Consider the following 16,208-nt stretch of genomic DNA (forward strand, 5'->3'; position numbering starts at 1 on the left):
ATTTTTCAGTTTGGTTTGGACAGAGCAGGCGGCCTGGTCTGCAGGAGTTGGGAGGACATGGCCCAGGCTTTCCCACATCACTCACAGGCCCCTGATAGGCGGTCACACAGGCCGATAATGACAGGGTGAGAGATTTAGTATTAAAGTCGCCTCTGCTGCCTCCTCTGCTCCTGTCTGACGTCAGACTGTTAAATACGGGGATGAGAGCATGGCATGGCCTACGGGATAGAGAGTTAGACCTGTCTTAAGTATAGAGTTTTGTGTAAGAGAAGCCTTGGCTTGGATCCACAGGGCTGTTTCCATGGACTCACACTATACACAACAATGGGGCATTTGGGATTGCAGTTATAGATTGAAAGAATTGTAATTTGTGACAAACATAAATTCAGTGATTGTAAATGGCAATGGAAATGGGGCAGGGAAATGACAATAATTCAGTCAAAGAGCTCAACCTACTGGGTGGACTACAAATTAGACAATAAAATATTTCTCTCTAGTTTTAGCTTGTTCAGACATTGTGGCTTTCCTTTAGTATTAAAATAATAAGTATCGCATGTAAATTTAAGGTGCTTTCTGGTTTTTTGTAAAGTTTTAATTTTGCAGTTTATGACTAATCAATGCTGAGACAGAAAAAAACTAGGTTGCTGGTGGCTAGTTTTCATAAATGTCATATAATCACTGGTAAAAGACCTTATTGTCTACACCATGTTGCAGCTCAACCGTACAAGCAATACCCAAAGTAGATTAGCAACATAAAAGCAGCCGAAAGCTGCACCTGCATCGACAGATCATCACACCATTGTGGCATTTAAAGAAAAGGCCTCAGTCAAACATGCCCCCTAACCTTCACTAGCTAACATAAACTAATTAGGGTTGCTCTGAAAGGAATGGTCTGCCATTGGACTAATCAGCTTCCACTGATCTTGACCATGCAATGCTGCTCCAGCCTGTTCTCCCCTCTAGAACCTCATTATCACACATTTTCAAAGGAGCGCCATGGCAAACGGAAGGGGGTTGAAAAGATGAAGAAATTTAGGAGGTGGTTGTCCAGGAAGGGGGCTTCCCCAGTTCCTCTCTCCTCACATTGGACTCAGAAGGGAAATGTCAAGCGTGAAGCTCGGAGAGCGGTCAGAACTGTTCAGTCCAGTAGGCAGCACAGAGGGGGCCTTTGTCCACCATCACTTAGCACCAATTACAGCCCGTCAAAATAGTTCTTCTGCTGCGGGGCGACGTGTTAATGGGCCCGGTTGGGTGTGAGGAGCGACCTTGTCCACACACACCAACCATGGGTCAGGGGTTAATAGGGCCCTTTTGATGTGGCGGATGAGATTTTGGCAACCTTTAGCTGCCCAGGGAATGCTAGCACAAAGACGCAGAATGTGATACAATTAGGCAGACAACTAGCTGCAATGAATGGAGTTTCTCCAAAGATGTGGGATGGCTACCTCAGTCAGGACAGATTGGCAGCCCTATTCTGGCCAAACTGGTGCTTTGGAAGGTCAATGGCCTTCGCAAATGCACAAGAGGAGCCAGGTGAGGGCACAGACACCAGCCAAAGAACTTTTGCTTGAAGTGAGCAGTAATTAAAATCCTGTTGAACAAATGACCGCCCTTCTGGACACAAAGAAGGTCCTTTTGTACTTGTGAAAAGGTCAGAGACCATTGAGTCTTCCGCTGCATTTCCCATCTCCGTCCTGAGCTGGAGCTGGACTCAAACAAGTGAATGGGCCAGCACGCCTGTAGGTCGCCCTCAACCAAACTTGGAAATAATTCGTTGTACAATATGTGAAACTTAACTTGGCACCACTGATGTCTGACCTATACTGTGTTTCCTGAGTTTAAGTAATCAGTGATTATCTGATTTAAGATGAAAAAAGGTTCATAACACAGAGCTGCATTACGTGTGTTTAGTCTTGGCATCTGAGCATAAACTAAGACCTATACCTCAAGTGTGGGAATTGTGTTAAAATCCTGCATGTTCCTTTAGTTTCTTCACAGTTCTTTGTTAGCGGGGGACCAGAACTTTTGCAAAAATATATGAAAAAGAAACAATCTTAACTACACTGAGTAAATTCAACCACATGCAATCGTGTGGGAACCCGTGGATGACATCCATCTGCCTTCTCCAAAATACTTTCTGAACTTACTGATGTACAGTTCATTACCCTTACCCAATCCTCCTGGAAATGGATGTGGTGATCTGGCTCCCAGCTTCATCTACTTAATGTTGAAATAAAGGAGGTGATTGAACTCAGCCTCCAAATTGGATTTGTGTAATCTGCATCGAGTTTGAACATCCTGTGTAAACACAAGCGTGTGCAGATGCCGGAAATGCCACGGCTGGAAATGAAAATGCCCATAGTTGACTTTGGCAGAAAATCAGGGTAGCAGAAACAGGGATGAAGCATAAACACAAGCAGGAGTGTGTCCATTGTTTGCTAGAGGGTCAAAGGCTGCTCCGAATGACTGCAATTAAATTTTATAGATTGATTTAGAGTGATGTGGTGGGAAGATTATAATAGGGGATTAATAATTTTAGTAATAATGTTGTAATTTGTCTTGTAGCAATACCTTAGGAAGTACATCGTCTCTTTGTTGTTTTTTATGAAAATACTTTGAAAATTTTTAAATTTTTAAATCACATGTTCTTGCATTTACTGGGAACAGAGTCTGCAACATCCGCTCATAACCTTTACACCAAATTCAACTTGGCACAATGATGTGGAAGAAAAATTGAAGAAACACAAACATCATTAAGAGTTCATGTGTTTCTGTTAAACAACCCTTTAGTTATACTCTCATTTCCTTAATGGCTTTGCAGCTGGATTTCACCCCTGAGCTTAGTCACACAGTGTTGGCCCCAAACATTGTTTCTTTTGCTGCTTTTCTCTCAGCGATAAGTAAGAATATGACTTAGGCTCGATAGGATTCATTTGCCTTAAAACGCTGCACCCTTTAGAGCCCAACTCATTAGAGCATGTGTTTTAGGGAAGGGAGGGGACTGGAGGTCTCTAAAGGTTAATTCCAGATGCAGAGCCTCCTTGAAGCGGCATGACAACATGTCTCCTCCGCTAAGATTGGATGCATTTTTGTCCATCAAGCTGACTTGATGACAAGAGGCTCATTACTGAGATGATTGCCTTTCTGTGTCTTTATCTCTCACAAACACCCATACACGTTTCTCTCCTCCTGCACTGCATGTGCACATTTGTCAGTTGCATAAGCGAAATTAATTCCCGATGGAAATGGTGTTTGCGCAAGTAGTTGTGTTTTTGAAAAGCAAAAGCTGATTTCTTTAAACTTAATTCAAGAACTAATTTAAATCTTGACACTTTTATATTTTATTGCGTCAGATGTCTCAAATATGTGGAGATGTTATTGAGCTGCCCTTGTTTATGTCATTCTGTTGCTTTATCACGACAAGCTATACATCTTTATGACTTATTCAAAGTGTTCTGCTTGATCTTGAAGACAGCAAATACAGCAAAGGAGAACAATGAAATGAAAGATGAAGGAGACAAAAAAGAAACCACAAAGTGGTGAAGACAAAACAGCTGAGGAAGACAGAAAGCGAAAAAAAGGAAAAGAACATGAGACGTGCTGAAAAATAAGAATGCAAGGAGGAAAAAAGAAAACAAAGACAAGCGAGAGAGTGAGATGTGGGCCATTCATAAGCAGACTTCTCTAAGGGATCTTAGGCCAGCACACCTGCTACTATTCACTTCAGAGGAAATAGACACTCTGTGGAAGAGAGGCTCTTGGCCTCGGGACAAAACCGCTGCAGCGCCAAATTAGAAACAGGAAGGACTGTGGGTAAGGCTCAGATTAAAAACGTACTCCCCACATGGACTCAATATACTGCAGCCCTGATCCGCTGTGGAAACCTAAAACCCAACAGCACTATTTTATGCCCCAGTCAACAGAACGCCCGGTGTTTGCTCAGTGACACGATGAAGACGAAGTCCAATGTCAACCCCTGAATGTTGGTAAACTGTGGTATTCTAAATACTGCCCATTCTAATAAAGGAAGGAAGTTTCTAAGTATACATACAGTAGATTTACTGTAGAAGTAAAGAATCGTGTCTTGTTGCTAAACTAAATAATTGCATTGTTCCATCAAAAAGTATAGTATACACAAAGAGTGTTTTTCTTTGTGCAGGTGATGAAGAATGTTCCAGGTAATGAGAAACCTATGGTAAAAATAAAAACACATTGGTCTAACTTTGTCCTTACATTACACTCAACTCTTTCTACTCTATCATTTATCAAACTGACAGCCAGATGACTTGTTGTGTAAGAACACACTAACAGGGAGGACAGAGTGCAGTGTCCCATAGATAGCCGTTAGGATAGCTTATAATGTCAGCTGACAGCAATCAAAACCAAATAGTACAGAAAAGATAGTCAACACAATGTATAACTATATAAAAAGGGGTGGAAAAGAGCAAAAAAGGAAACTATAACACTTCTAAAATTATTTCCTAGAAGTTTTTACATTTTGTCACATTAAAACCACAACTTGTGTGTATTTTATTGCACTTTTATTATGCTTTAGTGGCACATAGTTGTGGCACAGAGTTGTTTTTAGATTTTCCATGAATGAAAATCTGAAGAAGATTGTGGAGTGCATGTTTAGAACTGCCTCCCCAGCCCACTTTCCCCTCTAATAAAGACCCGCATCACACTCTTCAGACTTTTATACGTAACAAAAATTAAGAAGGTTTGTGTTCTTTTACTTTCACTTTAGAATTATTAACTTAACATGTTGGATTTGTCACATAAATCCCAAGAAATACACTGAAGCTGATGGATGTTACGTGATAGAATGTGAAAAGCTCAGGACATTTGCAAAGCATTGTACTAATATAAAAGTCTTTCTCTGTCTTTTGACAAACACCTTCTGTCTGAGGGTAAAAAAGAAAAAAAAAACAACTTCCAAGGCAAAAGTTGGGACTAAAACGATGTTCTCAAATTCCCCAAAACAGTATTTATATTAAATCATAAAAATACCTTAAATTGATTACATTTATTATTATAGAAATATCTACCTTTTTTATTCAACCCAAAAAAGTAGCTTTCTCACTGAGTTATAAAAAAATAATAATATTTTTGAGGTTTTTTTTCTTTTCTTTTTATAGACAAAGTCTTTTATGTAACACATTGACATATGGGAGTACAAAAATGGAAGGGAGAATGTAATGACAATTAAATGGCTTTAGGCTGTTCTTTTCTCTAAATGTCTGTTTGATTTGTGTTTGTCACCAAAGTCTTGGCCTAAAAAGTATAGGTCATCACCTAAGTTATGAAGGCCCACGCTCGCTAAGCGCTTTCTGAAAGATGCCTGCACCAGGCATGCTGATTTACAAGCATAAACACATTCATGCATACGTGCTTATGCACATTTTGCCAGATGGGGAGAGTGCTCAGTAGTAAGACTCTAATAGGAAAACCTGCCATGACATCACCCAGGGGAGTGCAGGTGCAGGGCCGGGACAGGAAGTGAGTCACAGGAAGCTTGGTGAGGCAGACTTTGCCATGCCATGCCAATGACAGGCTGTGGGAGTGCGATGTGAAGAGCTTTGAGTTATACTTGGTGGCTTAATTGGCTGAGTCCCCTAGGTTTTGGAACTGCTTTATAGGCATCTGTCGTCTCAGTCCTTCCAGAATAACAGACATGTTTTTCAACAAGGGTGCGTGTGGTGTGCAAAAACAAATGCTATTTACTTTTCAGACATCTGATGTCTCTCTGCATTTTAACTATCATATTAGTTTGGACGTCTCGCATTTGTTTACAATCTGTGATTTCGTTCAGAGAGTGTTTACTTTAAAAGGTGTTTAGCCTCATAAGTACGTGTTGTCAGTTTGTCATTTAAGTTTTTACTATAACCTGCAAATCCCCAGCATGGAGATTTGTAACAAACTGACAGATGGATGGATGAATGAAGGAGATGTGCATGTGTCCTTGACAATGGCAGTCCAGTAGTTTACACAAAGCTTATTACACTAATGAGAAAAGTGTGGGGAATGGGCTGGTTCCATACCACCCAGGGAAGTGGAGTCTGTTTACCCTGGTGTACTGCATCTGGAAGTGGCCTCCTGGTAATCTGCTCTGCGAACAAAAGGTTCAGCACCAGCTTGTTCTCATAGACCACCAAGTGAGACCTTGAACTTCATAACAGGTCTCAGACTTTCCTCGCTAGGATCAACTCTTGCTTTGGGAACTGAGGTTTGTTGACAACTCAAGGTGCTTCTCAAAACTTCTAAATATATGAGGCCTCTTATTTTCTCTAATTTTGGTGACAGCTCAGATTTGTTTTTATCTAAAAGTTAGCTGTGGCCACAGTAGCACTGATATATTCAAACTTTAAAGTTCCACCTTGGCAACAGCTGTAGGATTTAATGAAGACCTACAGTGTCCCAATGGGTTTCTAGGCAAACAGGCATGTGCAACCTCTTTACCCATGCCAGGATTAGTTGGACAGCCTGGAGATTTAGTCAAACATTATAGATTGGCAAACTGTCTTTTCCACCACTTATCAAAATATTCCGTATTTTAATCACCTGCTGTCCACCGATACCAGTGGTCTGCAATTGTGGCACTTTGGATCTTCCAAAATAGCTCTTAAAAAGCTCCCCTAAAAATGATAAAGAACCAACTACTGCTTTTAAATATGGACAAATGCATGTTTTAGCAGTTTGTTTTAGCGGGCATGCTACTCACTGCATGTATGCTATCCTGACAGCGTATGGCTATCTGATAGAACAACGGCTCTCAGTGAGTGACACTCCAGTCCTATCTAATAAGTAAAGAGCCGTAGAGAAGAATCGACTGTTTCTGGATGTCACCTTACTATATTGCAGACTTTTGGACATAGCGTTGTCCCATATATGCGACAAGTCAGTCTACACCTCCGCACAATAATTCAGCGCAGTGAGTGATAACATTTTTCATCACAATGCATGTGTCTCTGTACACAGCTAGCTGTACAGTGTACAGCTAGCTTTGCTAACATCACGTTAACGGAGCTTACCGTCTTTGAGCTATTTTCTAAGTTACGAAAAAAGTTAGACGTTGTCTCCACCGTCTATGAAACCGAAGCGCTGCTGAGTTAGCTGTGGCCATCGGATTTCTTACTATTTATGCAGCGATATTACATTACTGACGATTAGACAAACATTTTCTGCCGCTGAGAGAAAACCACGGTGCATGTCCTGGAGCGCCGCGCGCGAGTGAAAGGTGGGGAGGGGAGGGGGAGAGGAAAAACACGTAGTTGCTTGGATTTTAATCGGTGCATTTTGCATCCACTGAAAACAAAGATGTTAACAAATAAACTGGACAGTATGCTGTACGTTTAGTGATATTTTCACAGTTGCGGTCTCGACTGGTCTTGAAATAAAATGCCGAGTCCTCAGCGCCCGAGACCGAGACAAGACTGAGACCAAATGCGGTCGAGTCCAAGACGAGACTGAGACCATCAAAAAATGGTCTTAAGACCGGTCTCGAGACCAAGACCAATTTCGAGTACCACAACACTGGCAGCCATCATTACTTTTTAGCACAAAAGGAGAAACTTGCATACCTGAGAGCACCAGCCCATTTGTAAATTATAGACGCCACACAGCATTATGTTTTGTTGCTGGAGAGATGGGAAAAAATATTAAAGCAGGATGTAAAGACTTCAGCCAGAAAGTCAAAGTTTGGGTGTAAATTGGTCTTTCAAATGGGTAATGACAATAGTAACACTGTCAAATTAGTTGGAGATTATTTTCAAAGTGACTTTAAGGCCTAAAAAAACAGAACTTAATTGACTGACCAACATGTCCAGATGTGACAATAATCAGGATTATCCCTCAGGGCCTTCTGTTAAGGGTACAAGTGAAAAAACAGTCGGTTATCCAAACTACTTTATTAATACCACAAGTGTTGATGAAGTCTTCACCTGCTGAGATTGTTTGCCTTCTCTATGTACCTTAGAAGCAGGTAGATTTGTGCAAAACTTCAAAACTTTTAAAACAAGCAGGCTTTTCCCAGCCAAAACCAAAACGAACAGAGACTGATTGCAAAAGAGTTCAGGGGGGACCACTAGAAGTAAAGACACAAACAAACTGGAGAACTTTCTTTTTCATAAGCCATGTTCTGTCTGAGGCCTTTTTACACATTGGTTATGCCTTAAAAAAGATGTTTTCACTAAGCCTGCACTGTTTCTCTTTGGTTATACAAACACAGCACAAACTGGGTCAGCACTGTGCCAGTGTGTGCCTAAACACAACAAGATGGCAGTGGGGAATCAGTGGCGTGACAACAGCATCACTGGGTATAATGGTGAACTGCTCTTGTTGAAAGAGACTTAATGTTCTATAGCCATGAAAAGTCTAGAGACTTTTGAAATGAAACACCAGTCCTTTACTGATGAGTAGTAAAATAAATATTTCCCATTCCCTACTGGATTATGTTTTGACTGTAAGAATGACAAAAGAATTGAATTAAATCCGCAAAATTATACAAATTTCATCCAACCGCTGCAATTTTCACATGAATTTTCACAAATGGGTTTAGATTATAGCCAACACTGTTGGAGCTCAAGACTTTTTATTGTCTTGGGTTTCTGACAACTCTCTCATTATTTAATTGAGTTGCACTGAACCTCCCATAAAAATCCACAAGGCAGGTATTGTAGAGGGTTATTAGAGAGGGAAGCTCTGCTGCATCTTGTGAAAGGTACAGAGTAATTGTGTTCATACTTGTTTCTTTCCCTGTGCCAACACAGTTGTCTCAAATGGTGGAATTACTTCCTAAGTATATTATACCGTTCATTATACTGTTCTGCAGAGGCCTGTTAATGAACCATCATTTGTTTCACGTGTGGACCACCTGACTCAGAAAAAGATCTAAAGCATACAGAGTACTTACCCCTGGGGACTGTTCTTCTATCTTGTGATTGAACTATGTTTGTGTTATTTCTTGATTTAGCTTGTCTAAGGTGTCTTTCAGCAGCACAGTTTTGCTTAAAACTGCAGGATGTGACTTCAATTAAAAAAAGTTGTCTACATATTTGTTAAAACTGCCACTACATAATGATAGTATGATATGAGAGAGATAATGTGCTAAAAGATTGATATCCTCCACCTCCTCCTGTTACTACTATTGCCATTTGAAGAAATACACTGCTCCCAGTCAAAAACAGCCAATAAGAGCCAGAAGTATGCTCTTAGCACTGTCAATCAACCTCATGTATGCACTGCTCAATGTGCTAACAATTTATCGTTCCAGAAAAACTGTTTATCTGCCGTCATCGGAGTCTCTGCTAACTAGCCTGAGCATTCATGACAGGCTGAAGGGAAAACTCTGTCGCATAACAGAGGGCAGGGGGGAGAGGGAGTGAGTAGTCAATCACAAGCATGATTGACACCACTAACACCCTAATCCTGGCTCCAATTGGTTATTTCTAGTTAGTACTAGCAGCATTGGGAGAAAGCAGAGGAGTTTTATTTTATTTATTTATTTATTTATTTTTTTGACACTCACATCGCCAGTCTTGTACTATATTGTCACAACATAGTGACAGTTTTACCAAAAATGTAAAAAAAGAGAGATATTTTTCTTAAGTTTCATACTGCAACTTTAATGTATAAAATACTCCAGCACCACCTACCTAACTTGTCTCATACTGTAATGTACACAATTTAATTTTCAGCTAAGCTAAGCTACTATATGTATTTTTTTGGCAAACAATTTGTAGCATGAGTGACTTACCGTAATAACGCCCCATATAGTGTGTTACATAATTTACCATATAATTTAAAAGTGCTAATCAAATACCTTAGCAACGAAATAATAATCTTACAATAACGGAATATAATGTTAGAATGTAATAATGACATGCTTCTCCTCTTGCTATGCAAATATAGTTTATTTAATAATTTCTTATTATTTAATTATTTATTTTGTACCATTATATCAAAGCAATTTCCTATCCAGTGAACTCACTTACTGGGGGTGGCAATAAAATTTGATTCTGATATTGGCATTCAAAAAATCTTGAAAACCACAGGACTGTACGGTGTCTCACATTTGCGATGGAAATAAAAACAGAACACATGCGATGTTTGTGCTGATATCACATGTCTGACAACTTTGTGGCCAAAGTCTGCAGTGGTTGTGTCCGTCTTGCAGAGACTTAAAGGGACAATTAGGAGCTGAATCGTTTAGGATTAAAATCTGTTTTCATGGTAACAGCTTTCCTTAGCAGATCTTTGTATTTCTATCAGCTACATGACTTCACATCAAGGCACATTTTGCTCTGCATCCAAGCTGAGCAGATTGTAGCACAGGGATGGGAGCAAAGCAGAACCAGCCACTGCTGCTGTATGCAGAGTAAAATACAAGTGAACCTATTTCAGAGCTCTGTTCAACTGGTTCTGGTGCCTCTAGGATGAAAATCAAACCGGTCCTAATTGTATTAACACACTCAATGTTCTGCACACCGTGGTGATCTGCAGAATAGCAGGTTCATGGACTTTAGCTGTGGAGAGATTGTTCATTCTAATTGAAGTCATCTTCTTTTCTAAGTTATTTATTAAAAAATATTATCCACCTAAGACCTTTTTTTCTACCAAATCTCATGGTAGAAAATGTTTTACATTAAAAATAAATCCCATTGATGCAGTTTTATTTCTTTTTGCATTTTTATTATTTCAACAGATCAGTGTAGCAACACTTTTCAGGCATATCGCTGTGCTCTTCATTAGTTGTAGCTATAACAGCATCAGCTGTAATTTATTGTCTTTAAAAAAAAATATTGTCCATGTTTGATGTACAATGCAAGATATGACAATGTTTGAGTTCACCTTAATATCCTAAGTTGAAATGATACAAATCTGAGGCAAGCGAGTAAGTACGTGTTTCAGAAACATCTTCCACATCAAACACACCAGTTTGGTAGCGTAGCTCAAAGTTTTCATGAACACTGAAAAATCAACAAATTGATGTCAGAACAGCAAAAGTAAGTTAGCAAAAAGTATCCTATCTTAAGTAACACACATGCTGCGTGTGGACCAGAGTTTATGTTTCACAAAATGGAATGCATTGCTTCATGTTTAGACTCTGGTAAACCAGATATGATAACATATGTGGCAAGATAAGAAACTGTGTGACACGAGTTTACTATTTTCAACACTAAAGTCACATACTTCTTTAGAACATGCTTTCATGCTGACGAGGTAATTCAGTCACAATGTTCATGTGTGGCGGAGCATATGTGGAACTAAAAGTTGCGTGAGAGTTGTGCTCTGAGACTGCAGCTAAAGACCCCAGCAGTACAGCATTTTGATAAGTTGCGTTTTTGTTGACTAGGGCTTTATGTATCAGCTTTTTAAGATAAGTCTTGGTGTTTTGTCTTTGAGTGTTGCACTTATTTGATATAGTGTGCATTTTCAATCTTTAGCTACCGTTCTTCCATCTGACAAGACAGCTATGTTTGTAGCTCTCTTTTCATTGCCAACTTTAAATGCAAACACTGTTTTGATGTTGTAACTGTGGCAATGCATGAGATTTACAGTGCCTGAGATTGACATTTATTTAACAGGCATGCCGGGGGATGTCATGCTGCTCCCTTTGATTGATCTATTCACTTCCTCTTATAAAGATGGAGGCTGCTCGTGTAACCGCAATAACTCTTTCAAGCTTGGTGCGTAGGAGACGCCCTACGGCAAGGTTCCAGGATCTGTCGGGTTTACCCTTTACTCCAAACCTAACTGTAACCACGAGAGGCAAAAACGCGACACTGATCTAAGGTCAGTGTCTAGAGGCAAATCCAACCTCAAGCTTGTTTGTCCACATGTGGGCCATATGGAAGTCTTTCCATGTCATCTGTGGAAAAGTGTGAGTCCTCAAAGTCCAAAGTACACATCTTGAACTCCATTCCTGCTTGATTATAGAGTTAAAGTAATTAAATAAATTGTAGTTATTTTTTTTCTATATCTAAATTAATTACTATTGACTTTTATTCTAATAAACCTTTATTATTTTACTGAGTACAGAGTACTAAAGACTCAAGACGATGGGATATGCTTGGCACAATGAGAGAAGATAATATTCTGATTTTCTTGATCATTGACAGATTCAAAAGGGATCTGCCATTAGAACAGCTAGTATCATAAATTATTTGCTAATTTACTTGCTTCTGCCAAATTATTATATAAATTTATATAACAAAAGAGAATGATTACTGTATGTTGCTCTCAAATTCAGAAATCAGAGTACCAGAGCATAGTTTGCACCCAGGTTTATTACTAACAATCATACAGTGGTAACGTATTTATAATAGGAAGTTGCTTAAATTTATTAAATAAAAATTCTTAAGTTTTGCAAAGGTCTTATACATTTTAGCTCTCACATGCTTGTAGAAACATGGATTTAGAAAAAAATGAAGGACAACAATTGTATAAACGCAAAGGCACTATCAACCATACAGTCATTCTGGAAAAGTAATTTCCATCTTTGCTCTGCTCCAGAAACTGTGGACGCCTGCTTGTTTGATGTGTTCAGAGCTGCTACACAGATGCCACAGCCTTAGCTATGCCGGACGTCATCTTACGGGCTGTTCTCGGAATACAGAAACACCATGTACACCACCTCTAAAATTAGTGTTCTGCACATAAAGAAGAAAAGATCCAAAGTTGGAAAGAAGACTCTAAAGTGGCAGCTTTCTCTTTATATTTCTCCTAATTTTCATCTTCCACTTTGGCACAGAGCCCACTGAAATCTCAGGAGCCCTCTGTTTCATCAAAGATGCACAGCACAGCCACATATTTTCCAATTCTGGGCCAGCCAGAAATCTGGAAATCTGATTTTATAACCCTTAAGATTCAGGTTGTTTGTGACTGCGGACAGTTTTGGTGAGGTTTGCTGCGCAACAAACAAAATGAATGAGTCTTGCCATGCTAGTGGGCCCCAGCTCCTAGTGTTATGTACATCAGTTGTGTGGTTACTCTGTTGTGTGTAAACAAAGACAGTGAAGGACACCTTTAACTGATTTGCCAGATGTTCGCGGAGAGGGAAGGAGAAAAAAAAATCTGTTTTCTAAAAGTGCCTTTGTCCACGTCTGTGCAGCAGGTGAAAAGAAACTTGCTAAATACACAGACTAACAGCTGTGTTTTTTAGCTCAGTCTTGAATCATCATCTCTGGTGAAATGGTGCTAAAATAAAGATTGTTTCTAAGTAGGATAAAACGAATGGATTGTAAAAAACAAACACATTCTCAACTCCATCCAGTGGCTGACCACACTCGAAGCCACTAGACCATGATGACGTGATGAGCCTGGAAGTCAGTCAGAATGGGCGGAGATAATTGGTCCTTATTACTTTGACCTCTGATCCCTTCTTCTTAGTGAAAAGTTTAGAAGTGGTCCCCTAGGAGCTTTCTGATACTAACAGGGCTCCAAAACGAGAAGCCCCAGTAGGTGGTGAAACAGTGGTCGCGTTTTAGTACAACTGAAACTCAGTTCAGCTGGGATGGGGTGCAGAAGTAGGGTTTTGGGAGTGCTGCCCATGTGTCGCCCACTCTGGGAGCAGTATTTCCACCCAACCCAATGAAAGCTTTATGGACTTGAACTATAAAGCCACTAAATCTAACACTTTTTTTAACTCCAAAAAATCCCCACATCCCACTCTTGCCATTACTGCTGGAATTTGTGGCAGGAACTGTTGTGGAGCTTAGATTTTCTGTGCTGATTTTTTACTAAGTGTGCCAACAAAGTGACTTCCTCCTAAAGTCTATTAAAATAGGGCAGCTACTGGGGGATGTATGTGTAGCTCATGTGTAGTGTTGTGGTATGGTGGGATCTACAAAGAAAAAATTGACACCAGATGGGACCAAGAGGGGATGGAGGAGGAGGACAGAACAAAAACAAGTGCAGAAAATTGAAGTTGAAAAGAGTTTGAGCTTGAATGTTAAGATAATAAATTAGTTACATGCTTTGATAAAGTGCCTTGGAAAATTATTCACACCTATTGAACTCTTTCACATTTTGTCCCACTACCACCAAAAATAATGGATTTTATTAGGACTACATTGAGTGGATAACAAAGTAAGTGGAAAGTGGAATGAGAAGGATGCATGGTTTTCACCATTTTTAACAAATAAAAATCTGATAGCATTCATTTGTCTTTAGACTCCTTTAATCAGATACTCCTAAAAACCAGTGCAGCCAACTTCCTCCAGAAATCACCTGATTATTTAATCCATTCCATTTGTGCATAATTTAATGTTTGTACAAATGCAGCTGCTCTGTGATCGTCACTGAAGTTAATTAAGGAACATTAGTGAAGTCGGTATCATAAAGCTCAGGCGTCGCATTTAGAGGAGGGCTGGGTTGTCAAACAATATTCTAAAGCTTTAAGCATATCTGGAAGCAATGTTCAGAGCATCATCCAAAAAACATAGAGAATTGTACATCAACAAAACTAACAACACTTGGCTATTTACCTAAAATGACGAGCTGTGCAAGGAGAGGATTAAGCAGAGGAGCAGTCTATATGCCCATGTTAACTGTGGATGAGCTACTGAGATCCACAGCCTTGGGATAATCTGCTGATTAACTAATGTTTGCCCTAATAGCTCATGGATGAGAACAGAAGTATGCCAAGAAGAAATATGTAGATGCTGTACCAAATGTAGACGATACAACATATATACTTAAGAAGCTGCTTTAGATCAAAATTTTACTTTTTGCAGCAGAAAACTGTACATAACCCTGAACACAAAATCCCCACAGTAAAACATAGTGGTAGCGTCCTGCTATTAGCATGCTTTTCTTTAGCAGGGACAGGGAAACTGCTTACAACTGATGGGTGACCATCTCTCCGTCTTCTAATGACCCCTAAACATTCAGTCAGATACAATGGAGATGTTTTGATGAGAGCATTTTAATGTGTTAGAATGGTCTAGTCAAAGTTCAGATCTAAATCCAAGTGAGAGTCTATGTTAACAGGCTTGGTCCATCCAATCTGACTGAACTTGAGGTATTCAGTAGTGAAGTTTGGGTAAATACTACAGTCTATACATATTTAATACTTGTTGGGACATAAACCCAAAGGTTTGCAGCTTTAATTGCCGCAACTGTGGTTCTACAAAGTAATGGCTCAAAGTTTCTAAATATAAACACACAGCACACTTTTCAGATCTTTATTTGTAAAACATTTGAAAGCCGGCTATCATTTTCCTTCTACTTCACAGTAATGCACTACTTTGTGTTAGTCTGTCACATCAAATAAATTACATTAAGGCTTATGATTTTTTTAAGTGACAGAATGTGGAGTAGTTCAGTCGGCATGATTACTCGAAGGAAACGTGAACTCATGTAGACTGTAACTCTTTTTTGTTTGTTTGTTTGTTTGAGTTTCTGCATCTTTTGTATGAAGCACCGGGGCTTCTTAATGTTTTCATGTATGTTCCCCACATAAGTAACAAGCATATCTTTGTTTAATGCACATTTGTTTTCGAAGAGAAAAAGCCCACCAGGAAATCCTTGAATAGATGATTGGAAAAACAACCACGTTGGTTTTCCATGCAAGCATATGCATGTGTCTGAGATTGAAAACCAACATTCCATGGTCCCAACGTGCACTCACATTAAAACATTCTATTTAAAGTATTTTGAGCTGCACTGTGATCCCTCAAAACCCTTTCTAATGCAAACAGAGCAGCCAGCGCACTCATTCTTACTCCGCAAAACTCTTTTGGGTTTCTCTTTTGTCTCTTATTATCTGATGTGATGTTATGGCAGCACAAGATATCTCCTCTGTGTTATTTGGAGCAGTTCTGAGCCGTTCTCTTTCATTCAGATTGTATATTTGTTCTTTCATGTAGCTCAAATGCCCATTATAAGTTTTCAGATACTTCATATAAAACACGAGTCTCTCGCTGTTGCTGTGCCTTATGTGCTTCAGTTGTGTTGTTTTGGGAGCAATAGATTTCCTTGAAAGCTTAAACTAATTAAAACCTCATGATTTAAACATGTCAAAGGAAAGAGAGGGGGACATCGTGGTGGCAATTTGTCTGAGCATGTGCCGCATATAGGCAGGTGCAGGTGTATGTTTATCCAAATTAATTAAAATGCTGGTAAAATTTGTCCTTGTTGCTGTCCCTGTCTCAACACAGTGTGCAGTCTTTCAATGTCAAATTGTACTGTAAATAAACCCTGTCAGA

The 16,208-nt window shown here is 39.5% G+C and overlaps 1 protein-coding gene across 1 annotated transcript in view; it reads left to right on the forward strand.

Annotated features, from left to right (window-relative positions):
• Positions 1-16,208, forward strand: part of LOC103148043 (1-phosphatidylinositol 4,5-bisphosphate phosphodiesterase beta-1) — a 178,230-nt gene that overhangs the window by 11,247 nt on the left and 150,775 nt on the right. The gene's annotated exons all lie outside the window — the stretch shown is intronic.

This window comes from Poecilia formosa, unplaced genomic scaffold (genome assembly GCF_000485575.1).
Source record: "Poecilia formosa unplaced genomic scaffold, Poecilia_formosa-5.1.2 Scaffold196, whole genome shotgun sequence".
Classification (NCBI taxonomy): domain Eukaryota; kingdom Metazoa; phylum Chordata; class Actinopteri; order Cyprinodontiformes; family Poeciliidae; genus Poecilia; species Poecilia formosa.